Consider the following 26414-nt stretch of genomic DNA (forward strand, 5'->3'; position numbering starts at 1 on the left):
GTTCATCTGGTAACAAACCTGTTATAATTTCCTTCAATGCAGCTAATGCTCTTTTTTTATTTTAAAGCAAAAGAAAAACAATAAAAATACTAATAAGACAGTTTCAAAATAGGTTAGTAGGAGAGTTACAATAATTAACACATTGTGTATTATTGCCTTCATAGTAGTTATTCAGAGTACACGATACAGGCATGACATCTTGTCCAAAGGTCCATGAATTCTTGTCCAAACCTTTCATTTAATGATATAAGAGAAACTAGCTGTATAACTATCTTAACTATCTTGTGTATAAATATAATTTTTTACCTTCTTCCCTTTCCCCCATCAAATTTTTTCTTTTCAACATTTTCTTCCCAGTTCACAATATCTATTGTGCATTTTGGATCTTATTTACTTGTTTAGTTTCTCACACTAGTGAACAAATATGATGTTTACACATATGAGTTTGATTTATTTCACTCATGAGTATGGTCTCAAGTTGTATCCATTTACTTACAAAAGTCTCCAGCTTATTTCTTTATGGCTGACTAGTATTCCATAAATAAAAATATCTTTTTTATACATTGCTTGGCTGGTGGGTCTTTAGGTTGTTTCTGAGATTTAGGTATTATAGACTGTGCTGCTATAAACATGAGTGCACATATATCATTATGGTATCGTGCTTTAATTCTTCTGGGCAGATACCCACAAGGGGAATAGCAGTGATATTAGACTCCCTCTTTTATTCCTGATTTTAGAATTTTAGAGCAAAATCTTTCAGTTTTCGACCATTCAGTGTGATTTTAGCTGTTGGTTAGTCATAGATGACTTTTATATATATTGAGGTAAAAATCGATTCCAACTTTCTGTAGAATTTTTTTTTTTATAATGAAGGGTGTTGGACTTTATCACATGATTTTTCTGCTTCTATTGAAATAATGATGTGATATTTGTCTTTGGTTCTGTTAATATGGTTTATTACATTTATTGATTTGCATATGTTTAACATGCTGCATCACTGGGATAAATTCTACTTGGTGACGATGTATAATCTTCTTGATGGTTTGCTGCTTTCTGTTTGCCAACATCTTATTAAGAATTTTCTGACCTACGTTCATTAGGGAAATTGGCACCTAGTTTCCTTTTTTGGATGCATTCTTCTCTGTGTTGGAAGCAGGGTAATACTTGCTTCCAGCAATGATTTTGCATGTGCTGTGTCCCTTTCAATTTCTTCGAAGAGTTTCAGCATTAGTGGCATTAGTTCTCCTATAAATTTATTGTAGAATTCAACTGTGTGTCTGTCAGGACCTGAGTTTTTCTTTGTTGGTAAATTTTAATTTATATTTTCAATTTCACTAACTGAAGAATTTCATTGTAGAATTTTTCTGTCTTCTTAATTTAGTTTTGACAATTTGATTGGTTCTAGAAATCTGTACATTTCTTCTCTGTTTTCTGTTTTATTAGAATATAGGCTCTCATTATAGGTACTGATGGTCTTCTGGATTTCTTTGGGATTTGCTGTGATTTCTTCTCTTCATTCCTAATTTCTTTGTATCTGTGCTTTTGTTTTTCTCTTTTTGACGAGGTTGGCTAATGGTTTACCAGTTTTATTTATTCTTTCAAAAAACCAACTTTTGATTCACTGATTCTTTGTATTACTTTCTTAGTATCTATTGCATTAAGTTCTGCTCTTATCTTTGTAATTTCCTCCCTCATAATAGTTTTAGGGTTGATTTGTTCTTCTTCCTCTAGAAGTTTGAGATTCAACATTAGATTATGTGAGCTCATTCTGTTTTCCTGATGTGCGAGTTCATCACTTTTCTTGCATCCCTTATGTTTTGGTATGTAGGTAGTATTATTGTTTAATGGTATATACTGTTTAATTTACTCTTTAATTTCCTCTGTAATCCATTGGTGGTTCAGAAGGGTGTTGTTTGATTTATATATGTTAATGTAGTTTTTGTGATTTCCTTTGCTGTTCATTTCCAGTGTCACTGCTATAGTCAAATAGTGTGCATGGGCTGATTTCAGTTCCTCTACAATTAATTAAGCATGTGTTGTCAGCTAATATATGGTCTGTTTTGGAGAATGTCTCCTGTGCAGCTGAGAAGAAGATGTACTCTGATGTTTTGGACAGGAACACCCTGTAAGACATCTCCACATCCACTTATTCTCAAGCTTATTTTAATCTAAGATTTCTTTGTTGATTTGTTGTTGTTGTTGTTGTTGGTGGTGGTGGTGGTGGTGGTCTAGTTTATCTGCCTATTTTTTGCAGTTGGATATTTAGGTTCCTCACTACAATTGTGTTAGGGCTTATTTGGTTTAACACCTGTTGGCTTTATTTGTTACTGTTGCTTGAGACATTTCCACACCTCTAGTTCTGCCTGTTTGTCATGCGTGCCTTAGCCAGCATCCTACTGTGTCACAGGCATTCCAGCAGGTCTAGTTTTGCCAGGGGAGAAAAGGAGGGACGATTTCAGATTTCTCTCTCCAGCCACGCAGTCCTGGGACAATCACAGCCAAATTCTTGAAATTCTGCTCCTTTTAATTCTTCCATTTTACTGCCACTCTGTAAGTACCTCTTTTTAGTTTTTCAAACAAATGTCTATACATGTTTGAATAGAAAATATTTATTTGTATGAAGAATATTAACAGTCACTTCTCCATTAGAATTTACATTTAAAAATAAAAACTCAAGCAACATCCTAATTTGTCGGATTCACATTTTAAATTCTTTGGTATCGGAAACTCTTAATAATTATATATATATATATATATATATATATATATATATATATATATGAGTATTCAGTAAGATAAAGGCCATAAGATCATGTGTATCATTGGATTGGCTTCCAGTCTCCCTCCTGTTGGGTCTCATCAATTGGACTGACATAAATGAGAAATTTGCAAACTTCCTTTGATCTAAGGAAGTGGCTGGTGAGAGAGAGTACTGGTCATCTTGGGTCCAGATATCGATCTGTGAGAACCACTGCTCCATCAGAAAGATGGGACAGAGCAGTTAGGTCAAGGCAGATCTGGCCACCTAATTGAGGCCAAGAGCTTTCCTAGTGCCCTGATATGGAGACCTTACTAGTTAACTCTAACTTTACTTTTTAAAGGAAATTCAGTATACTAGATACATCAATAAACACTTTCTTTAAATCATTTTGGAAAATTGAATAATTTTTCTCCTTGGGAATCTTTTCTAACCTCCTTCCCATCTGCAGATCAAATACCAGTGTGTTTTCTGAAACGTGAGCCTAAATCAGATTAATTTGAAAGAAAATGTATGGTTTTTAACTCCTGTTTCCTAAAAGATCTTACTACTATTTAAACAGTGCAAAAATACTGAAAATATCTTCGCAAAAAATTATTTTAAAATGATTTCAAAACAATTCTGATTCTGTGGATCTGAAAATGAATAGTTTATTGTCTTTTATGCATTTTGCTTTGAAACACTTTTTTTTGTTCTGGGTTTTTTATTGTATATAATTTTGCTTAATTATCAAGCAACTTTAATTCTCAAGCTAATGTATTTTAATGCAATGAGCTTACATTTTACAAACAAGTAGTCAGATGTCACTTCCTTGCTGTTGAAAAAAAGGAGAAGAAACACCAGTGGTTGCACACAGATTGGTGGGTGATGGCAGTATCTCAGTTTGTTCTTGTGTTTCACTCTTAAATACCGGTGCATTACCATGCTGTATTTTCAGAATATGTCAGATAAACCTGAAAGGGTTGCTGGCCCAGGCCGGATTCTGTAGCCGGTAAAGCCAAGGAGCTCCTATCTCCCGCCACCCTTAGAAATTACCTCTGGTGCCAAACTAAGACCAATGGGCTACCTGTGCATCCCTAATGCCCCTTAGGTTCCACCCCAGGCCAAGGCTACTTATGTGCCTCACTCCATGTGTTCTGCGAAGAGATCGCAGGCCCCGGGGTGGAGATGCCACACCCCAGGGGGTCGGGGGTGTCTCTCCCCACATTCCCAAAATAAAGGTTACTTATATTTTATACTTATCTTTTCAGCCGCCGCCAGTCCTCCTCCTCCTCCTCTTCCTCCATTCCACAGTTCTATCAAAACCTACTATAATGACAGTATAGTAGAAACATAGAATGCAAGGTTTTAATTTTTTAAGTTACCTAATTTTCCTTTGCTCAAAAGCAGTTGTTGGGGCTCCAGAGTTTAAAAAACAAACAAACAAAAAAAAAACTTTCTAAAGAAATGTAAATGGTTGTTTCTCCAATTTTAGACTCAGCCATAATTCTAGAGACCAAGAAAATATGTTTACAATAATCCAAATGCCAACAGAGGAAAGAATCTCTCTCTCTCTCTGCCTCTGTATCTCTCTCTGACTAGAGTTTTACTTTCCTTTTATTTATTTTCTAATCCTACATAATTTAAGCCCCTGTCTTCAGCAAAGTGATTGAAAGCAATTTATATAATGTGGTCAAAGTACTAAATTTTTAAACATTTTACTTATTGGTACATTTGAGATCTACATAATGATCACATTCTTCATAGGGATTTTGTACCTGTGCATAATATACCTTTCTTTTTCTTTTTTCCTATTTCCCTTCCCTGGTTCAACCCCTGTTCCTCTCCTTTTGTTTACTAAAGCTTTCTTTACATTTCTCCTTCTATTCTTTTTTTCCTTGTCCTTTCTTTCCTCTCTCCCTCCTTCTGAGACCATATCCTTAAGTGAAATTAGACATACACATTCAAACATAGCTTTGTTTCCCTGGTGTGAGAAACTGAAAGTGTAAATAAGGATCAAAATGTATAATAAGTCTTGGGAAATGGGAAGAAAATGCTCAATTGAGAAGGGAAAAAAGGGAGGGAAGAGGAAATACTGGATTTTAAATCTGTGCTCTGAGCAATCTCATTAGATTGGTATTAAAATTGAGCAATTAATAGAATTTTTTACTAAACAGATTTTTGATAATTAGGGAATAACTTGATATCATGGTGTTTTGCCTGTTTGCATAGTTATTAAAAATTGATGTATGAGGAAAACAAAATAAAAATTAGTTCATTCTTATGGTCTTGCTATAGATAGCAGGTTTCAATCTTTTTTAGAGTAAGGAAACTTATAAAGAACCCTCAGGTTCTTTGTTATTAAAGGGATAGAACTTAGAGGTTGGTAATCCTTGTTTAGCAACATAGTCCTGAGTTTCTGAGTAGGGAAACATGAACCTGAACGTTATTTGGGGTAGATGACAGAGAGCTAATGTGTTCTACATGAAAAATGAACAATATGTTTTGGAAGGTATTCAGTACCAATAAAACATGGAATGTTGGGTCCAAGGTAGGCCCTGTTGAATGAGATGTTGCTCATGGTAGGGAGTCTAGTACTATACAGGACAATGGTTGCTAATAAACAATTTTAAGACATTATTATTATGGAGCCAGAATTTAAACTCAGGACATTGCATTTACCAGACAAGCACTGTGCCACTAAGCTATACCCCTGGCCCTTAACATTGTTTTTTTGTATTACACAATTTGCTTATTAACTTCTGTTGCACCAAATTCTCAATACAAATAGGCTCCAAGATACACAGCATTGTGTCAGGCATGCTTTGGAAAAAAGAAAAGTGTCAAAACAATATTTTATGTGATTTTAATTAATGAGAATAGTGGAAAGCTCAAAAATATTGACATTGGCAAAAAAAAAAGATAGGTAACCAGAAACAATAAGCAACACAATAAATTAATGAGTATCGGGTGCTGACCCCCGATCCCTGATCTTCCAAATGAGTGTATGGCAGAGGTTAAATAAAAAAAGACAAATTACATGAGTTTTAGGGCTCCAGGAGGGTCAAAACCCTTTAGTTGAGCTCATGACTCTGAGGGCTATGACAAAGGGTTCTCTGGATTAGCCCACTTTTATTAGGATTAAGACAAAAGGTGGGGAAATTTCAGGAAATGAGCAGGACTTTGTGGATCACTTCAAAGACTTCCCCAAGTAGAAGGTTAAGCCAATTTAGCATCTTATCTCCAAGATAACATTTGTGGTAGAATTGAGACTGCAGGAGAGAGATGACTGCAGCTGCAGTCTCTATATACTTAATTAGTGTTGGAGCCAAAGTGTCTTCAGCTGTGATCTTGCCCTTTGTGGTATCTCTGGCCTCACAGACCACTATAGGCCTCAGCCAGGAGCAGTGATTCATAGAGGTTCACTTACTATCAATCAGCTCCCATCGCCAGGCAAGAGGCAGAGGCCTATGACAGAGCCACAGATAAGCATAGAAAGCCAATTAGTAAAATTTAAATCCTGCTCAGAGCTGCTGAGTAGTGGTCCCCAACAAATGAGTTGATTGTATGTCATTCTCTTGAAAATTATCTCACAGGTTAGACCAGAAGACGAAAGTTTCTGAGTAATTCTATTTTTGTTTTGTTTTGTTTTGTTTTGTTTTTTTTAATTTTATTTAAGGAGAAAAGAAAAAAAAAAAGCAGGGAAAGGGTACAAGTTATACAGATTTACAGAAAAAAAATGAACAGTAGGAAATCACTAGTTAATGGATTACATATTGTCATCTTAGAAATAATTGTTCAAGTCACAAAATTAAAGCTTGTAAAGTGGACATTCCATCAATGATACTGCAAACAGTTCTGTTCATTGATCCAATAAAACTCTGTGATATCATTTTCTATCTTATACACTTAAATATACATGCAGTTATATAGTTTAGAGTACTTTCTTTTCCTCTCTTTTGTACCATGACTATTACACATTTTGGGTTTCATTGCTCCCACGGTTCTTATTACTTTTTTGGAAGAGAGTAAAACCAAATGTGACATAACAGAACAGAATCGGTCAAGTCAAAAGGGTGGACATAATAGATAATGTAAAAACATAATACAGGTGATCAACAATGGTTACCATAATGTCTCCCGCTATCTCTAATAGAATTGCCTATATCATTAGTTATAATACAATTGAACAAAACAGTAAAGAATAAAACCGACAAAACCAAAACATTGGAGACATTGTAGGTCTTCAAAAGTAGCTAAAAGTCAAAAAGAATGGGCGTCATAATGAATCTCATTATCTTCACAGCTGATGCCTAAACTTTCGAACCTGATACTATCCAGCAAAACAGAATAGGGGAACATCAGTTAAAAACCAGATGGTGAGAGTAATACAGGGCTTTAAATCAAGGTAATGAAAAGTCAAAATGGGTTACTATAATATATCCTGCTATTTTTTTCCTTTAATTAAAAGGATAAAGATAAAAAAGTAAATAATGGAGTGGAGATTGAGATAAAAGAGGGCATAACAACGAAACAGCGCAGATCAAAACATAACCATTTAAGCAGAATAGTGTTTCACCACCAGATAATCCTAACCTAAAAGTAGTTACCATATTGTTTCTTTCTTTGAAATCCTTGAGTACAACTTCGTATACTGTAGCATTAAGTATATCAAAACAATGTAAAACCATTCAAGAGAATGACAGCATTACAGAGTATTTAGAATCGACTAACAGAAAATGAACAATGGTTTCTGTATAATCTCCTTGTCTTTAAAAGGTTTTTGCTTATACTATCGTACATAATAAAATCCAATAAGATACAGCCTATTTAGACCATTGGAGACAGAAGGACAAAAGCTAGATGAGACTTCAAAACAAGATGATACTAAATCAGTATTACCTATTAAGATGTCATTTTCTCCAAAATAGCTGTTCCTATCATCCAATCTTCTCTGCCTCATTTCTGTTAAGCTCTTTTTCTGTCAGTAGCTGTCAGTTTGTCTTCTTCATTTTGTTCTCTGCTCCATTTGTTGTGGCCTCCCGCCACTATTTCTGGGTTCTTTGTATTTTTCTTTTTTTAGAATATCCTGCAATACTTTCTGTAGAGTTGAATTGGTGGTTGCAAATTCCCCCAGTTCCTCTTTATCCTGGAAGCACCTTGTTTTTCCATCAATTTCCAGGGACAGTTGTGCAGGATATCTCAATCTTGGCTGGAGATTATTATCTTTCAATGCTTGAATTATTTCCCCCCACGCTCTTCGTGATTTGATGGTTTGTGCAGAGAAATCTGCTGTAATTCTGATGGGTGTTCCCTTGTAAGTGGTCTGTTTCTTGTCTCTTACAGCTTTTAATATTCTGTTCTTGTATTGAATTTCTGGAATTTTTATTATTATATGCCTGGGTGTTGCTCTGTTTGGGTTGTAGGTAGCTGGGGTCCTGTATGCCTCATACATCTGAGTATCTTTACCTTTTGCTAAATTAGGAAAATTCTCCTGGATTATTTCTGTGAGTAGCTTTTGTAGTTCAGTTGTTTGCATCCCTACTTCTTCTTTTATGTTCTTAATCCTTAAGTTATGGATCCTCTTATCATCTTCTTGTCTTTGTATTATTGCTGTTTGTTTCTTTGTTATTTTTAAGAAGTTTTTCATTTCATTCTCCCATATTACAAGTCTGCCCTCCAGTTCAGATAGTCTGTCCTTAGTTTCTTTCAAGCTGTTATGCCAGTCTTCGATAGACTTCTTAGTATCTTGGTAGTCCCTTTGAACCTGCTTCACGTATTCTATGCTTTCTCTGTTTTCTCCATCAAACAATTCTCCCCTTTTTTTCTGTTCTTCCATTCCATCACCTGTTTTTTCTTGGGTGGTGCTTAGCATTTCTCTAACTATTCTGCATACTTCTAGCTTCAGGTCGTTGATAACTTCATTCCTGAATTGGTCTATGAGGCTCTCTATATGGTGCCTTATGTGTATTGGTGCGGTGTCTGCTATTGCCTGTTTCTCAGAATTGGGGGCCGAGGAGACTTTCTTGTTGCTGCCTCTTCCCATGCTGCCTCTTCTTCTCTGTTCCTTATATATGCAAGCTTATATAAGAGGCCCAGCTTCTCTCCCAGTCAGCCACAGCCTGATCGAATTGCGCCAGTTAGGTGTTCCCACTCACCGCTGCGCACCAGGGAGTTACGGACCAGGCAGCCTACGCGTCTCCCCTCCCGGCCACCGTCAGGCTCTGGGATCTGGGTTGGGACAGTCTACCAGGTCCGCCGGCAGCGTCACGCAGGCCAGGCACTTTTCACCAATCCCGCCCGAGAGGGGGATGTGTGGCTGGAGTCGCCACTGCGCCCTGCTCCCGCAGGACTGCTCGGGCCCAGAAAGTCCTCTGCTGGAGTCAAACTGTGGTAGAGTGTCAGTTTCTCTCACTCACCTCACCATAAGTCAGTGCACGCCTCCCTGCCGTTCGCAGATTGCCGTTCTCAGAGCTTCTGCACGTCTCTCCCCTTGCCGAGCCGCTGTAGAGGCAGCCAGCCGCTGCGCGGCGGGAAACCCAAATCGCGGCTTACAATGGCGCGGTTCCAGCCTCCACACCGAGTCTTTTCTGTTCCTGTTTTAGCACCAGGACTGCATTCCAAGTTGGCTTCTCTCAGCCCAGTTCGTTCCTGAGTCAGCAGAGCATATCTCCACCTGCTTATGTCTCCTTAGTCCGCACCATTCCTGGCTTCTGAGCCGAGTCTTTCAGAGAGCCGCTGGTAGTTGCTGTTATCTGTCCGCCATGTTCTCCCGGAAGCTTCTGAGTAATTCTAGACTAAGATATTTTCTTACATGCAGACAAATTCTTAAAAATATTTCAGGCAATATGTAAGTCCTTAGACATTTACAACAGCATAATAAAACTCAGAAAAATAAACGACTCAGTAAGATTATAGTTTCTTCTATGCAGAATATGTTCTTTGGGCATATTTTGCCTTTAAATGTTAAAATCTTGTAGTTTTTTTTTTTTTTTCTCTCTCTCTGACATTATTTTGAATCATACTAATGAGTTATTGAGTTATGTATCATTTTAAAAAAAAACTAATAGCCAATGACTTACAAATATTTATGATTCCAAAATTAGTTATTCTCATATAATTTTAAATGGAAAAAATGATTATAAAAAAGATACAGTAATTTCCAGGCATAGTGGTGCAAACCTATAATCCCAGTACTCAACAGGCTGAGGCAGAGGTGGAAAGATTTCCATGAGTCTGAAACCCAACTAGGTAACAGTGAGTTGGAGGCCAGTCTGAGCTACATAGCAAAAGCCTGTCTCAACTTCTCTCCCCATAACATGAGAAAATAAAAATTACATAGCTGAAACGTAGGATAGATGATGAAACTATGGGTTAAATTGAGTTAAATCATACTTCAGGATAAGAGGAAATAATAACTCATTACATTAGGCTGTCTTTGTTTTCTTCACATCCATTTTATCATACTAAAGTTTCAAATTTATAAGAATACTAACTTGCTGAGATAATACATGACACTTAACCGTGATCATTTAATGCATATTTTTATTTAATAATCTTAATGTTTAAAAATCATTTAATTACTTGTTGACTTTTTAGGAAGCTCTTTTGTTCTTTGCTCAGATTAATCTGTGCTGTTTGCCTCCACTGCTTCTCACACATCCTCTCCGTTCTTCCCATGTGTGAGAGGGCCAGCATCGTCTGTCTTCCCTGATGCTCCCTTAGGTGTTCTGCGTGTGTCTCTGTATGTTCCTTGGTTGGTCTGTGCTGTGTCGTCCTTATAGCTGTCATTCACAGAGCTTTTTTGCATGCTTCCCTTGAACTGCCAAATGATCTCCCACAACCCGAATGCTCAGTTAGTACATATTATTACTCATTTTTTTGAAATAAAAAATTTGAGAGCATCTTAAGAGCTTATTCCAGTGTCAAGTACTGGAGAGACAATGACAAAATGGTGTTACAGAAATAAATGAATTAAATGTAAATAGGGATACAGAAAATACAGGGTTGTTCAAAAATTATGGTGACTATTTAAATTACTAGAGTAAAAGACACATTTCCATTAATTCTACTCAAAATTATGCCCCCTCTCTTCAAACACACCTATCTCATCACCCCTGTCACTTATTGAATCAATTCTGGAAGTACTCCTTCCTGAGGGTCTTTACAACATGTGATGAAAACATGATGAATGCTCTGTGTACCATCTCAAAATCTGGCTCTTAAAAACACTGTGGGATGCTTTCACCTGCTTTAGTCACAGGATCTGCCACTGTGCAACTTCTGTCTCCTCTCCAAAGCAAAAAGGTAAACGTTTCGAATTGATTCAGGCACAGTACTGCAACTAAAGACACAAAGGAAGATTTCTAGAACTGCTTCACAAAGTAGCAACAAGGATGTTACAAGTGCATTTCACACAAGATGGAGTATTTTGAAGAGGACTAATGACAATGTGTCTTTCACTATAATGACTTTTAAATTCATAATTTGCCATACTTTTTATTAATACTTCATATGACTGACATTTTCATCCTATAGCACTTTACTGAACTCTCAATGTAGAAATGCTAAATGCCATTATCAATTAAATCTGATTAGAAGACTCCTGTAATTAGACAACGATATAAAAGTCAACATTAATATGACAAAGGAAAAACGTGTTACTCTATCTCATTTAACCAATGTTTTTCTGGGAATGCTGGTGCATGCCTGTAATCCCAGCAACTCAAGAAGCTGAGGCAGGAGGATTGATGTGAGTTTGGGTCCATTTTGAGCTGCGTAGTGAGTTCAAGGCTAGCCTGAATTACATGGCAAGACTCTTTCTCAAAAAAAAAAAAAAAATTGTTAGGGTTGTTAGAATAAAAAATTCAAAAATAAAGAGACATTTTTCAACAAATCTGGCAAATTTCTTGTGAATAATATAAAATATATGTAGTTATAACTCATTCGATTCATGACTTATAAACTCAGAAACTCAAAGGGCAGTGGGTTTATGTAGCACATAAGGAGTTCATAGGAAGTAGGATTTCCCCGCTTTTCCCTTTCCTGCTTATCATTTTAACTATCACCTGAGGATGAGATTTGAAAAATAAAATCATAAGGAAACTATTACAAAGCCAAGAGGCTGTATCCATCCCAAAGTTGTGAAAATCCTGGATTCATCATTGAGAGGATTATTTCCAGAAGATGAAAAATATTCCCAAAAGATGAGGAGTATAAAACAAAAGAGGCCTTTATTCTGGGAACACGGAGAGAGAGGACTGGCACGCCGGCCGTTGAAATCTGGTGATCTCTCTCACACAGACACGTGGTGTGGGGAATATAAGTAGCCTAAGCTTAGGGCAGTGCCCTAAGGCCATTAGAGAAGCATAGGTATTTCATTGGCGCACGTTTGGAGACAGGGGCAGATTCCGAGGGGTGGGGGTGTATAGGGTTACAGGTAAATCTCTAGGGGTGTGTGGGGGGGAACAGGAGCTCCCTAATTCCTGCTGAGGCTTTTTCTGGCTACAGTGTCCACCCTTTCAATCAACGACACACAAAAAGGTAAATTCGAATATTGATTGTTATGTTGGCATATCATATTATCCGCAGGTCAACTACCCCAAAAAAGGATGGGAGAAATAAACTTGGCCTCTTCAGAAAATTAGAAGAACTTGCTCTTCCCATGTTCCATTAAGATGAATTAACAGTAAAATGTAGTTGCCACATCACACTAGCTGATTGCTTTGAAGTGCAGTGCATCCTTCAAGTATTTGTAAATCAAAGTTCTCAGTCCAAGAGTGAGGGCCTTTGGAGATAGGACATTTGGGAAATCGTTAGTTTAAATTATTTATGTACATCGGGCCCTCCCGATGGGATTGGGCTTAAAAAGAGGCATAGAAAGTGACTCACTTTCCTTCCGTGCCATGAGTAGATGTAGAAAGAAGGTGGCTATCTTCAAGTCACACGGAGAACCCTCATCAGAGTCTAACAATGTTCCATCCTGATGTGGGACTTCCTGCCCTCAGAGATGTAAAACAAATAAACTTCTGCTCAAAGTTATCCAGTGTTTGGTATTTTGTGATTGTACTTCCATCAAGCTAAGACAGTACACCTCCCTCAGTGGGACACCTTGATCTTGATTTTTAAAAATCAGTATTTTATAAGCAGTGCATTTATATAGTGATATATTCTGAGAGCAGAGATTGAGCTTCCAAAAGACAACTAATAGTCCCTAATTAAATGACAAGATAGCCCTTGACTTGTTCTCCAAAGATGAGAGTATAAAATTTTAGAGAAGCATGAGACAGAATCATAACAAACAACTTGATCTAAATGTTCAGGGCTAATTTTTTTGGTTAGCACACTTATGATACTTAAAAGCAATAAACATCTGTATCCGAAGACACATGCTTAAACATGCTTGTTTTTAAAGAATAACACTGCAGGACAGAGTTTCATATGGGAAAAATGGGATGGATGAAGAAGGCTGTGTGTTTACTTAAGTGCAGTTTAAAGATTTAAATTTAAGACCTACTAAGTTGAAAGCATGAATTTTAAAAATTTAATATACTTAAACTATCTATATCATTCAGTGAACTAAACGAGTTGAAGGACTTAGTCTGAAATGTATTTAAAATTCATTTCTTTTATATCTTATGCTAAAATAAAAGTTCATAATAAAGAGAATGACAATAGTTGTCACACTGTGTCATCATCTTCAAAGAGTTACTCAGAGTGCAAGCCATAAACCAAAAAGATTCTTAGAAAAAAGCAGACAATAACACAAAAAATTCTTTTAACACTTGTGAAAATGTCACCGATAGCACCCCATGAATTTCTGTGAATTCCTTTTTTTAGTGCTTAGTAGGGGGTGTGAAATAAACCAGTCTCAAATTAATGCTAAAACATTTCCATAGGCAAGGGGGGAAAAATCTGCCAAGAAATCAGGCCTGGAGGAGAAACAGGCAGTCTGATAGGAACGTTTGGTTACTGTTGAGCATTTCTGCTGTTCTGAACGTGGGCCAGCTTTAGAACCAGTGCAGCGCTGTGGTCTTGGAAGGAATCCTTTGCTTCCTTAGGTCCTGGAGCTGCAGAGGGGTAAACTGCCAGCGGTGATCTACAACAGGTGGAAGGGGAATGGGTGCAAAGAGACAGACCTAATTTATCTGTCTTTCTCATTTCTCTATTTTCCCACTTTTTCTTATTTATAAGTATTGTCAGATTCTAGCAGCTCTCCCTTTTTCTTTCTGAGGTTGATAGCATTGGTATGGCTTAATCATCATCAGCTCTCTGACTTGGTTTTCAGATTTTGTTTAATTTTGAAAGAAGGAAACAAGGTGATGCTCTAGAGGCCACAGAAAATGATGTAAATAGTGATACAATGCAATGGCAGGATTTAAAATTGACTCAAAGGGAGTAAGAAGAATAAAGAAAGGAAAACTCAGCAAGAGAGTGGCCTCTTCTCAAACTTCATCTTCATTGTGCTTTACATTTTCCACTTTAATTCTAAAAAGCAAACATACTGTAGGCATTTTAGGATGTGTAGAGACACCCACAATAGTCTTTTGGGGATGTGGGAGTGAATTCTCTGAAATTACCAGTGCTGGTGAAAGGAACTGTCCACACTTGGCTGTGTGCTATAACTTGAAAGCTCCAAAATGTTCACCGTCACAGTGCCCACTCTAGGAATTTGACCCAGAGAGTATCTGACACATGGAGATATGACTTGTAGTGTTGCTGCAGGGCTCAGATACAGTGAGAGGAGGTTAATTTTCTCAGAGCTTAACAACTAAGTGGTGGTGAGTTATTGAATGTAGCTTTCTCAAATAAAATTAGGTTTTCCTAATCCTATGATTTTTCTTTATTTATCTTCAAACATGACAGAGCTTGGAGATGTAGTTTCTAATTTTTAGTACTGTTTATAGAGAGTGGGGACCTTACAAAATGCAACATTTTACAGATGGATAACGTAATAGAGCAGAGAAAATGAAGTTTGAAATGATAATTTTTTTGTCTTAGATTAAAAACTGTTTACCTAATTCTATCCCAAGTTTGACCTACCTGTCGTATCAGCCAACTCAACTGCACACAGTACTGGTGCCTGACTTTCTCTCTGACTTTAACAGTCAACTTCTTTATGTGCACTGTTTTATTTTACTATTTTATGTTAGTTCATGTTTGCAATAACTCTTATGAATAGTAGTTTATCTTATTTTAGAAGGGCTCCTCTAAATTGAGGTTTAAGAAGTTGAGTGAAACTCTGAAGTTTACACATTTTATGTGGGAGTTTGGTTAAACATTCTGAGGGAATGGTCTTAATTATCGCATTTTTAGGCAAATGTATAAAATGGCTTTCTCAGTTGTGTTCATCAATTTTAAATTTAAAACTTTTAAATTTACATTTTTTTCTAGAAAATTTTGTCTTTGATATTTTAAATTTAATTTAACATAATTTTATATTTTATTACAATAATGAAGGAATATTTGTTTTTTTGTTTGTTTGGTTGGTTGGTTGTTTTTTGTTTTTTGTTTTTTGGTTTTTTTTTTTTTTTGTTTTTGTTTTTGTTTTTGTTTTTTGTTTTTTTGATCCTGGAAATCGAACTCAGGATTGTGCTTGTCAGGCAAGCACGGTACCACTGAGCTCTATCCTCAGCCCCTGTGATTATACTTTTCTTTACTCCATTGGTCATAAGTTTAGCTTATTTTCTTTTAAAAAGTTAGTTATGTTGATCTTTTCTGAGAACTAACTGCTGAGTTTATCTGTTCATTTTTCTTGCTATAATCACTTTTTGGATTTATCTTTACAATTCTAGCATCTTGAACTGAATTTCACCAACCATTCAGATTCAAAATGTCTCCTAAATTTAGTTTTTGGCTCTCAGCTCTGTGTTCTGCTCTCATTCTCTATATGAACATATAAGTTATGATATGCACCATTGTTCTTCTTAGAGCAAGCACTTAGATTTCATTTGCCATTTCAAAAAGACAAATTTAACAACTTTGCTGAAATATAACTTATACACCATAGTATTCATTCACTCTCAGTTTACATGTCAGTAAATTTTAGTAAATTTATAAAGTCATTGAAACATTAATACAATCCTTTGTTAACATAGTTCCATCACATTAAAAAAGTTCTCTCAGGTTGTTAACCGTTGCTCTCATTCAAAACTCAAGGTCTACATTCTATTTCTAAAAATTTACTTATTCTGCTTTTTTTATTATGGATGTAATTTTTTAACTTATTATCAGTTCTAGGCTTCTTTTAAAGATACAATGTGGTGACACATTTTATGTGAGTGCTTCGTGCTTATCCTTGGATATCTCACCACTACAACCTCAGCCTGGGAGAAACCAAACCTCGGCATTGACTTCCAGGTACTGGGTTACTTTTAGAAGTCCCCATTATTCATAGTAGTAGCATCATTTACACTGTATTTGGAATATTTCCAGCAATTCTTTATGCTTTTTCTCCTTAGACCTTCATATTCAGTCAGTAAAATATTGCTTAATATTCATACATTTTCATGCTATTAATATTAGCATAATTCAGACTTAAACTATTTCAGAAACCTTCTGCTTGTTGTATTCTATTTCTACTACTCACTATATAATATCTACTATGATACAATAAGTTTTAGGTAGACTTTTTTTGGCAACATCCATTAAGACTCAAAATAACATCCTCCGCCCTCTTCAGCAGAGTGTCAATAGTGTTCAACAGGAATCTAACCCAAGTTTGTTGTCTGATGAAACTCTTAGGCTTCAGTTAAATTCACTATCCTCAGAATATGTGTATGTACCTCAGTTTGGAGACTTCACTAATAGCTCTGTGCCATCCATTTTTATTTGGAATTATCTTGCCTCTCACAGTCTACCATTTTTCCAATCCTTAAAGCAACTGAAGTCTTGCTTTGGGAAGGCATGGTTTGGACTGTCCCAGGTATGAGTTTTTACAAAAATTCTCTGCCAGTTATGTGTTTATTCGAATACTTACCGTGATCCAAGTTTTTACCAAATGATGGAATGCAGAATGACTTAGAGTAGATTTTCTCAAAAAGATTAAATTTATGAGGCAAGGTAGCTATATTAATAGTGTCATGAACAGGACTTTAATTGAACATCAAAGAAAGGCATAAGGTCCTCTTAAAATGGGTGAAGGGCAGGTTTAAGATTAGGAAAAAGTATTAATTGAACTGAGTCCTCAGTGATGACTAACGTAAATGGTTGTGGGGTAGAAATTCTTTTTGAGACAATGTCTTTCTAATGTATTTCAGGCTTGACTTGAATTCACTGTGCAGCCTATGCTGATCTCAAACTCACGGTGATCCTCCTGCCTCATCCTCTGAAGTGCTGGGGTTACAGGTGTGTTAGCAAACCCAGCAAGGGTAGAACATTTTTAAGTGGGGATAAGCACAAAAAGACATGATTTTAAGAAACAAACTGGCATGATTAGAAGTTATCAGCAGCAAAGGTCTTGGCACATAAAGTAAAAGGCAGAGATTGGTGAACAACAATCTAGAGAAAATTCAGACAAAGGAACCAGGGATTTCATATCACATCCACCAAGCCAGCCTCTATGCCATGCAGAATTTAACTCCCCAAAATATTTATATATGAGGGAAATGATCAGTTTTGTTTTATCCAGTCATCTCTTTTACCCACTATATCTGAGATAACTTTGAATAGCATAAGAATATTAGGAGGAAGGTTATTATGAATTATTCTGGGAGGAGACAGGGAATGCTTAAGCTGAAACAATGAAAATGATGACCATTTGAGATGGTGATGATGATAATTTGAGATTAGTGAGATGGTGGAGACTCCATTACGCCCAGCTATCCTATTTTTCAGTATCTTCTGCAAAGAATTAAACGCATCAGCAACACTAATATATGCACATCCATGTTTATGGCATCACAGCTTGTAGTAGCTAAATCTTGGAAACAGCTCAAATACTTAACTGATGAATGGATAAGTAAAAAAAAAAATAAACAATGGAATACTACTCAGAGGGATAAACTTGAGACATTTCTAGGTAAATGTTTGAACCTTCAGACCATACTCTTAAGTGAAATCAATTTGATACACATGTTCAGATATCACATGATTTTTCTGGTGTGAGAAACTGAAAGTGTAAATTGAGACCAAAATGCAAATATTGTGAAATAGGAAGAAAATGCTCAAGTGGGAAGGGGAAGGGGAACTAGGGAGGTGAGAGGGGGGAAGAAGCAGAAGGGCAGAAACGTGGGGAAGGAGGAAAGGAAAGAAGGACAAAGAAAGGACAGAAAACAGGGAAGAACGGAAACAAAACTTTTACAAATAAGGAGAGGAAGACGGTTGAAGGGAGAGAGGGGAATAGGAAAAAAGAATTCAAATATATCATGCACAGGTACAAAATTCCCTATGATGAATGTGGTGATTATATACATCTAAAATTTACCAGTAAATGATTAATTTAAAAAAGAAAACAAATTTCTGGCTGGCATGACGAAAATCTCTGCGATACAATTGGAATCAACTCTGAGGATACTGAGCTCTTCCAAAATGTCTTCAAAGTTTAATCTTTTATCTTTCTCTTTTATAAGGCCACTTCACAACTGAGCCAAATGCCTATAACCATTGGGGAAGTGTCAGAAGATTTTGCCTACCTTATTGTGCTTGGTGACTGCGTGCCTCTGATTGGTCAGAACTGCCTCCCTCCTCTTACTGGGGGGGGGGGGGCTCAGGCCTGCTTGAACCACCTGGAGGGACAGTTTAATTAGGAAAGAATTACCCTAGCACCAGAGATGGTAGGGGAAAGTCCTTGAGAGAGGAAATCAGCAAACTTATACTGTTTTGTCATTTTAAGAAGAAGAATAAAGTTCTTGTCATTTGTCTGGCAGATCAAATATGGGGATTTATTTATAATATATACCTAACTATCTGCATTCATATTTCAGAGCTCAGGTATGTGGAGTTTGGATAGACAGCTAAGCTCAACTCCTAAATTTGCTGTTATGGCTGTCAGTCAAATTATGTATCCAAGACATTTTCAAGAATTGACACATGCAGGTAAGTCTCTGGCTTGTTTTCCAATTTGTTTTTCTTTAGCTTTATAATGGGGTGAACGTGATACATATTCATTAGAAGTTATATTTTAAATTTAGGATTTTTATCTTTCCCATGAGGTAACTAGACTCCTGCACTGTGTGCTCCTCACCACGATATACTGCCACCAAAAGCAGTAGGGTTGATTAACCTTGGACTTAAACCTTAAAAACTGCAAACCAAATGAAACTTTCTTCCCTTTAAGTAGATTGTCTCAGGTATTTTGTTAGAATAACAAAGCTAATACAATATTGATGATAATTATGATGATGTAGAGATACTTCTGGTAAATGTAGCATTGGGAAGCTTTATTTTGAAAATATTGTTTAATTTGTTGAAAATAAAATAAGGTTAGAACTCTGAGAAGACTAAAGTTTTAATAGTCACTTTAATTTCTAGGGATCCTTAACTTAGTCCATTGTCAACTTTTCTATTCCTCACCTTCTCCTAAGACTCCAAAGGCAGTATGTATGTAGCCTAATGGCTTCCAGACCTATATTTCTGAATCAGTTCTCTCTTGAGACCGAAGTTTGTATACATGACTGTCAACATTTTTAATTAGATGTCTAAGTGGAACAAAAACTTTCAGTGCATCTAAAAAGAAACATTCATTTCCCCCCAAAATAGTATCCTGCTGTGGTACTATCATCTACCCAGATGTCCGATCCTTAATCAAATCTTATCATCACCTCTTTTGTATCACCAGCCTTCTAAAATATGTCTCAAATGTCTTTACTATTTCAGGTCAGAATCTTGTCCTGGATACCCTCATTTCCCCTTGAGGAGTTGTTACATCTTCCTAAATAGTCATTTTGATTCCACGCTTGGTGCATTCTAATTTATTATCCCTATGTTTTTAAAGTGTATCTGATCTTCCTAGTGACCAATTGTGATTTCAAAACAGTGCTTCCTGAAATTGTCTAATCAAAGGTTCAAAGCATTACAGGCTCTTCACTACTGACCCTGCATTCATCATTAGTACTTCTTGTAACACTAAGTGCCTTTCTTTCCGTGGCTATTCAGGTTTCTATATCAGGTCACTTCTATTCATCCTGCTTCCTTTCTCTAGAAGATTTTGCTTATATTACTATATAAATATTTGTCAAGCATGATCATCCTTTGGTCTATTGCTACCATCTCTGTCTTAAGCCTGTGTCACTTCTAGGAACAACAAAGATACCAGATTTACTGTTATATTATTGACTTAAGTATTTGCATGCATGATTGCAACTAATTTTCAAAAAATTTTTTAAAACAATTATTTAAAATTGGTTATCTTCATGTGGATAAGCAATTGGAGAGTCAGACAAACTTTGCAATACCTCCCAATGTACAGGGCCTATACCATTCCCATGCTTTCTTCTGAAGGCTTTAATATTCAAAGACTACTCCAGTAGATCTTTTGATGGTTACGCTTTTAAAATCAGATTCTTGTTTTTAAAATCTTTCTTAAACTTCAGTGCACATGCATCACATGGTCTGCCTGTAATCCTGTGTTCTCTTTTGAAATCATTAAAAACATTTTCTGGGACTTCTTCCAGCTGACACTGATGCTGCTTCCGAAGTGAATTTGGGTCAAAAGTGTAGTAATCAGAAGCTGCTTCTGAAGGCAGCACATTCCTCTCTCTTCTCTTTCCACCGTGGCGTAAGCTTCCTTAGAGCTTTTAATCCCCAAACTCTGGACGGGTTTCAGCAGGCTTAATATTTTTGTTTTTCAGTCTACCTAAAGGAAACTCAAACAGTGCCCTGACCACGCAGCCGCGCTCATTTTCCACCTGATCCTCGCTGGCTCATTAGACGTCCTCCGCGCTCCTCCGCAGCAGCTCTCCTAATTATGTCGGTGGTGCACAGCGTGGCTCCTTAAAGACTCTGCTTCTTCACTCCGTTCACGCTATTTCACTGGAGAGGAAATCTGCATCCACGCTCCAGCAGAAGCCATAGGTCACCACGTGGAAAGTTGGAGGGCAAAAAGTGTTGTCAGTAATGAGATCGCAGGCATTTGGAAAGTTCACAGGGTCCTTTGTACAACAGGGAAGAATCCCTCTGTTTCCTTTGGTGCGGCTTCATGCTAATTTCAGAACATCAGCCAGCTTTCGTGTCTCCACTGAAACTTCAGTTCACAATGGAGCCCCTTTCATCCTTTTTTTTTTTTTTTTTTTTTTTTTTTTTTTTTTTTTTTTCCAGCTAGGCAGCTAGATTTATCTTGTTGATCTGCGGAAAAAAAGAAAAAAAGAGACAGTCACATGAATATAACAGATGGAACAAATTGAAGGGTTTGCTTCTATTACTTTTCTTCTTACAAAAATGAGAAAGGAATATTGTTTGTCGACGGAGCACATATTGTTATGATTATTTACTATACGGAAATTAGGTGACAGCCTAAAACGCTAAGATCTTTGTAAATTGCTGACAAGGGCTGAATGGCAACAAATGCACTAATTCACAATGCAGAATTTGTGTCTTCACTTTGTCATTAATTTTTCCTTGTGATTCCTGCGGCTACGTCCAGCAAAAGAGCAGACACCCAAATGCACCCATTCTCATTCTCCTATTTCTGACCAGTTTGATTTTACCTCGTAGAGAAAGCAGTGAGCATGGAGGAAAGGAAATGATTGACTTTCCAACCTGGAACTGTGTGCTGTGTTGCCTCTGAACCGTGTTTCCGCTGTGCCATTGCTCTGAACACAGACAGGCGTGGAGAATCCTGTAGCCCCTCAGTAGCCCCATCATCCTCCGGAGCCCCAGGTGTGACTTGCCCAAGACACATCTTCACAGTTCAGGGGAGAAAACACATAGAAACTTCAACTCAGACTGACTTCTGATTTTCTGCTGGTTCCAGTCCATGTGTTCAAATCCCAGTGTTAATGATATTCTCACCCAATTGTCTCATGTAATTTCCGCATTTCTAGGTTTAAGAGTGACGAAGATTCTTTCTGTTCTTTCTTCACTAGTCTTTCTTTTTCAGAAGGTGTTTCATGTTAAATTAAGAAATGAGCCATAACCTTTGACTTTACCACTCTAACATAAGGAAATGGACATTCGCACATTACATCCTCAAGGTTGTTTTATAAGGCTGTTAGTGAAAAATCTTCCCAGGGGTGAGTTTTATTGATTGATTTTTAATATGATATGAATCTTTGAATCAACTGTGTTACAATTTAGTAGTTGGGTTGGCTGAAAACATCATTTTTCTATGTTGTTGGTTTGATCTTTGTCTTGGTCTGTTTTCTGGACTGAGAATGAACAAGCAAGCATATGCAAGATGAGAAAGTAAATTAAGCCAAACTCATCCTTTATTTAGAAGCCCACTCCTTCAAAAGCTAACCCCCTCACACGATAATGGCTTTCATCCATTCATGAAGGCAGAGGGCTCTTGAGCTAGTCTTAAAAATCCCACTTCTCACAGTAGAAATCAAATGTCAACACATACTATAGAGATTACATTCAAACCGTAACAATTCTATGCACAAGACCTCAGGATAAAGACAATTATAGAATGTCAACTCGTAAAGGACATTATAAATACTAGCTTGTATCAGTAGTAATGTTTTACTGAAAGTTAGTGTCTTATTGAATTACTGTATTTTTACTGAATGAGATTAATGATAAAGATTCTCTTCCCCTGATCTTTCAACTCACCTGTGTCTCTAATATTTCTGGAATAGCACTGCATATTTGTTGTTGTTGTTTTGTTTGTTGATTTGTTTGTATGTTTTATTGGTTCCGGGGATCAAACCGCAGTCCTCCTGCTTGCCAGGCAGTGCTTATGCTGCTGGGCTAAAACCCAGGGATGCATACTGCTTTTAGGGGGAAACTTTTTCTAACTCATTTCACAATTCCCACTCTGTCTGGCTGATACTGTTTTACATTCTTAACTTATTCTTTGCTCCTTACGAGTCTTCCTAAGAATAATGTATAAAATGAGCAATGTCTATATGAATAAAACTGTTACTCCCAGAAAAACGTGGATCTACACAAGGTGGACTTAAATTTATTGTTCAGTGTTATATCCTTTAAAAGCAAACAATAGGTTCATATTTGGAAAATAATACAAATTTGTTAAATTTATATGTCATTTCTAAAAATACAGTTAGTATTTGACCCATTGTTTTACCTTCCCTTGTAGTTATAACCTTTTTGCTTAACCCTAAAGATTCAAAGAGAAGTCTTGCTAATATTTATAGCAAGGTATTCTACAAAGAGACAAAAGTAAGACTAACAGAAAATATATCCATGGACACCCTAAAAGTAAATAGCACAATATTTAAAAAGTCTTTTAAGAGAAAAATTCTAAACATAGAAGACTAAAATTATACTCAATTTTGAAAGTAAAAAAGACATTTTAAGTTTTGATTATTCAGAAAGTGTGTTTCTTTTTGATTTTTTTTTTTTTTTTTTTTTTTTTTTTTGACGCTGGAAATGGAACTCAGAGCCTAGTACTTGACAGGCAGTTCCTGAGCTACTGAGCTACATACCTGGCCCTGTATTCTCTTTTGAAGAGATTATTAGATGATATACTTCCAAAGTGATTGTGGAGACACACATATATATCATATATTTCCTCCTCATGATGAAACAGAAAGATCAAAAGCTAAACAAGAAAATAAAAGCCAAGACCTGGAACATGTTTAAACTACAAGTAGAATCTATCAACATACTTGGGCTAAGGGAGAGGAAGATTATAGATATTATCTAGACCTTAGGAACATTTGAAGGAACTTAGTGATAAGCATCCTAACTTGTATTACAGGAACATTTCAACATCACTTAATAAAGAAAAAAAATCTATCAGCGTGACCAAAGAGAAAAAGTCTGGAGAGAAAACAATTGGAAAGCACAGGAAAAAAGGAGGCAAGATATAGATATAGCAGTACAAAAAATACTTAAAAGAGAAGATACAAAAGGTATTCAAAATGGATCTAGTGGTACAGTGCTAATTCCAGACACATCAAACTGATAAAGTTTATTAATAAAAGACATAAAGGTGATAAGAAAAAGAAAATAAAAGTAACACTTTTAATATGGAATATGAAAACCAATGTAAAAGTTGAAATTTTATCAGAAGGGGATGTCCTGAATGACAAAATATACCGTGATATGAGTTTGGAAGATTTGTATTAATAATTGAAATTTTATGTAAGGAAATATATTAATAAAAATTCTGTTATTAATTTCTATTAATAAATTTTATATCAAAAAGAAGAAATTGTTCTTGCAAATGAAGCCTGGGGGTAAAAGGAAGCACAGATGGTGGAAATGTGGCTGGAGAGCTCCACAGAAGAGCATATGGAGAAGTCCTTGAACCCTTATGTCGGGGTCCCTGCCTCCATTCAGAATGCGGATCTATCTGATCTTTAATGAAGAAGGTGGTCACTTTATTTTCCAGTATTGATGTCCTTCCTTTAAACAATGGGAAGCAAGTTATGAACTTTTGTGCCTTTATTTTAGCTATTCATATGTAACCAATGACAACAATGAATATGCATTTACATTATAGATTATTTATGTAGAAAAAGCCCATATATGGATAGTTTTAAGCCCAAAGATGAGAATGACTATGACTTTGATGCTGACAACCATCCATATGTCAATAGACCATAAATTTAAAAAGATGAGTGAGCCAGAGAAATAGGAAAAATTACAGAAAGAGAAAGTAATATGGTGGGGGTGATGAAACAGACAACTGATCTCGACAGCAGTATTTGGAAAGAAAAGTTTTTGGAAGTATTTAAGTCAAAAGACATGAGAAAACAATGGATAGCAATCCTGAATTACAGGTTACTTAACAATTTTAATGAAAGTTTTAATGAACTGATTTTTAAGAGGTGAATTTCAAGTTGCTTTTAGAATTTAGCCTGAGTTTATGAAAACCAACGTGACACTTTTTTCTGTTGCATTTATTTTGCCCTTCTGATCCTTCAGGTGTACACAATTCTTTTAAAACTCAATTAAAAAATCATCAGCTATCTTTGTGCTTTTTCAGAATATAAATTATAAAATGCTTCTCCTCCCATTCCTTTTTGTCTTGCATTGTTGCATGAATTTTTTTAGATTTTGTCAAATTACTTGAAATAAGAATAATGATTTGAGTAGACATGTGGCAATGTTGTTTTCTAAAATATATTGATGATATATAATAGTGAAAACAATAAGGAGATAAAACTTCTAAATAGATTTTGGGTTCTCAATTAAGTGAAGGCAGGAGTTTAGTTTACTTTGGGGTAATATGAATACTTACTTCACACACACACTCCTTTGCCTAAATGTTTTATGGTACATATGCTACCTATCTGAATAAAGAAGAAGATATTGAGTGTTTCTCCTAGGACATCTGAACTTCATTTCCTGTCTCCAGTAAAGCTAGCAGGTAGCAGTTGGTGCAGATGGAGAACCCAGTTATAATTACCATCAATAGCATTGCCTTCTCCACTTTGCCAAATGCTGTGTGTTTCAGGCAGGCCACTCTGGAGAGACTTCTCTTGGAGGCCCGCTTCTGCCTAAATCAGTGTGTGTTCCCTTTAATATTCCCACAGTGTGCACAATATACCCTCCAACGCACTCTGCTCAGGGTAATATGTCTCTAATGCGATGAAATCAGTGGGAACACAGCCTTTTTTGCCTGACAGTATTGTCAGTGTGTATTATCTGGTTTAGGCTGTGGCTTCACTTCATAGCAGTCGTCACTTAAATTTCCCTTTCTGAAGCTGAGCAAAGTGTGGTAATGTCACAGCCACAGGCGACTGCCGTTCACAGGACGGTTACCGGAGAAGCATAGCCTCCTGGCTTGTCACACTGTATATATCTCAGGGTCTTCTCTTCCTTCCTAGTCAGAGGTTTCCAAGAATGTTGCCTGGAGCAGTCATAGGATGCAAAAGAGAGAGATTTTTGTTCTGCACTTAGCAACATTACCACACTTCACACTCAGTTTCTGATAAGGGGAAATTTAACTGACTTGCTCTGAACTCGATCTATCAGATAATACAGTCTGACAGGGCTGTGGATAAAGGCCGGAAAACTTACTAATTTATATTTCATTATCTCTACACTTGGCTTAATCTGTTATCGTTTGCTAAGTGTAACAAAGATAACAAGGAGAGCTGAACTGAAGGGGGAAAGGGGAACCAGGACAAGATTGGAGAGGCAGAGAACAGCGTAATTCAGCTTCCTGTCTTAAGTTATATGCCAGTGGGTCACCTGAGAGCCTGCGCATAGGATTAAATGCTGAAGAGCAGGCTTGCACCAGATGAGGTGTAGATGACTGTTTTAAGCATCTACTGACCCCTGTGCACTGAGAAACACAGGAAGGGTAATAGAATTGGAAATAGCACATACTGATATCCACCCACCACTTAGCCTTCTAAACTCTATTTCTTAGGGAGGCAAAATAAAGTGTCCTTCTCAGTCCTTACCTATAGTTGTTTTTTTTTTTTTTTAATGACATTCCCAAGTAGTGATGTGTGTTCACTGACAGCAATGAAGTAATTTCAGTATCTATTAATCTAGGGATAACATTACTTTTCCAAAGGACAGAGAATGGCTAATTATTGTTGACCTAGGAGCAAGAGAGGGATTATGTCCTATTCCTATATAGGAGTGCAGCAGTATG

General features: G+C 36.5%; 1 long non-coding RNA gene across 1 annotated transcript; it reads left to right on the top strand.

The window, feature by feature from the left end:
• The first annotated feature begins 2439 nt into the window (after window positions 1–2439).
• Window positions 2440–24014, top strand: LOC134472118 (uncharacterized). The gene is made up of 6 exons (XR_010041981.1): window positions 2440–2550; window positions 15971–16096; window positions 16996–17083; window positions 18307–18403; window positions 18661–18772; window positions 20527–24014. It is a non-coding gene; the product is annotated as an uncharacterized LOC134472118 (long non-coding RNA).
• Window positions 24015–26414: the final 2400 nt, after the last annotated feature.

Source organism: Cavia porcellus, unplaced genomic scaffold, assembly GCF_034190915.1.
Source record: "Cavia porcellus strain 051 isolate PalLab524CR breed Dunkin Hartley unplaced genomic scaffold, mCavPor4.1 scaffold_22, whole genome shotgun sequence".
NCBI classification, from domain to species: domain Eukaryota; kingdom Metazoa; phylum Chordata; class Mammalia; order Rodentia; family Caviidae; genus Cavia; species Cavia porcellus.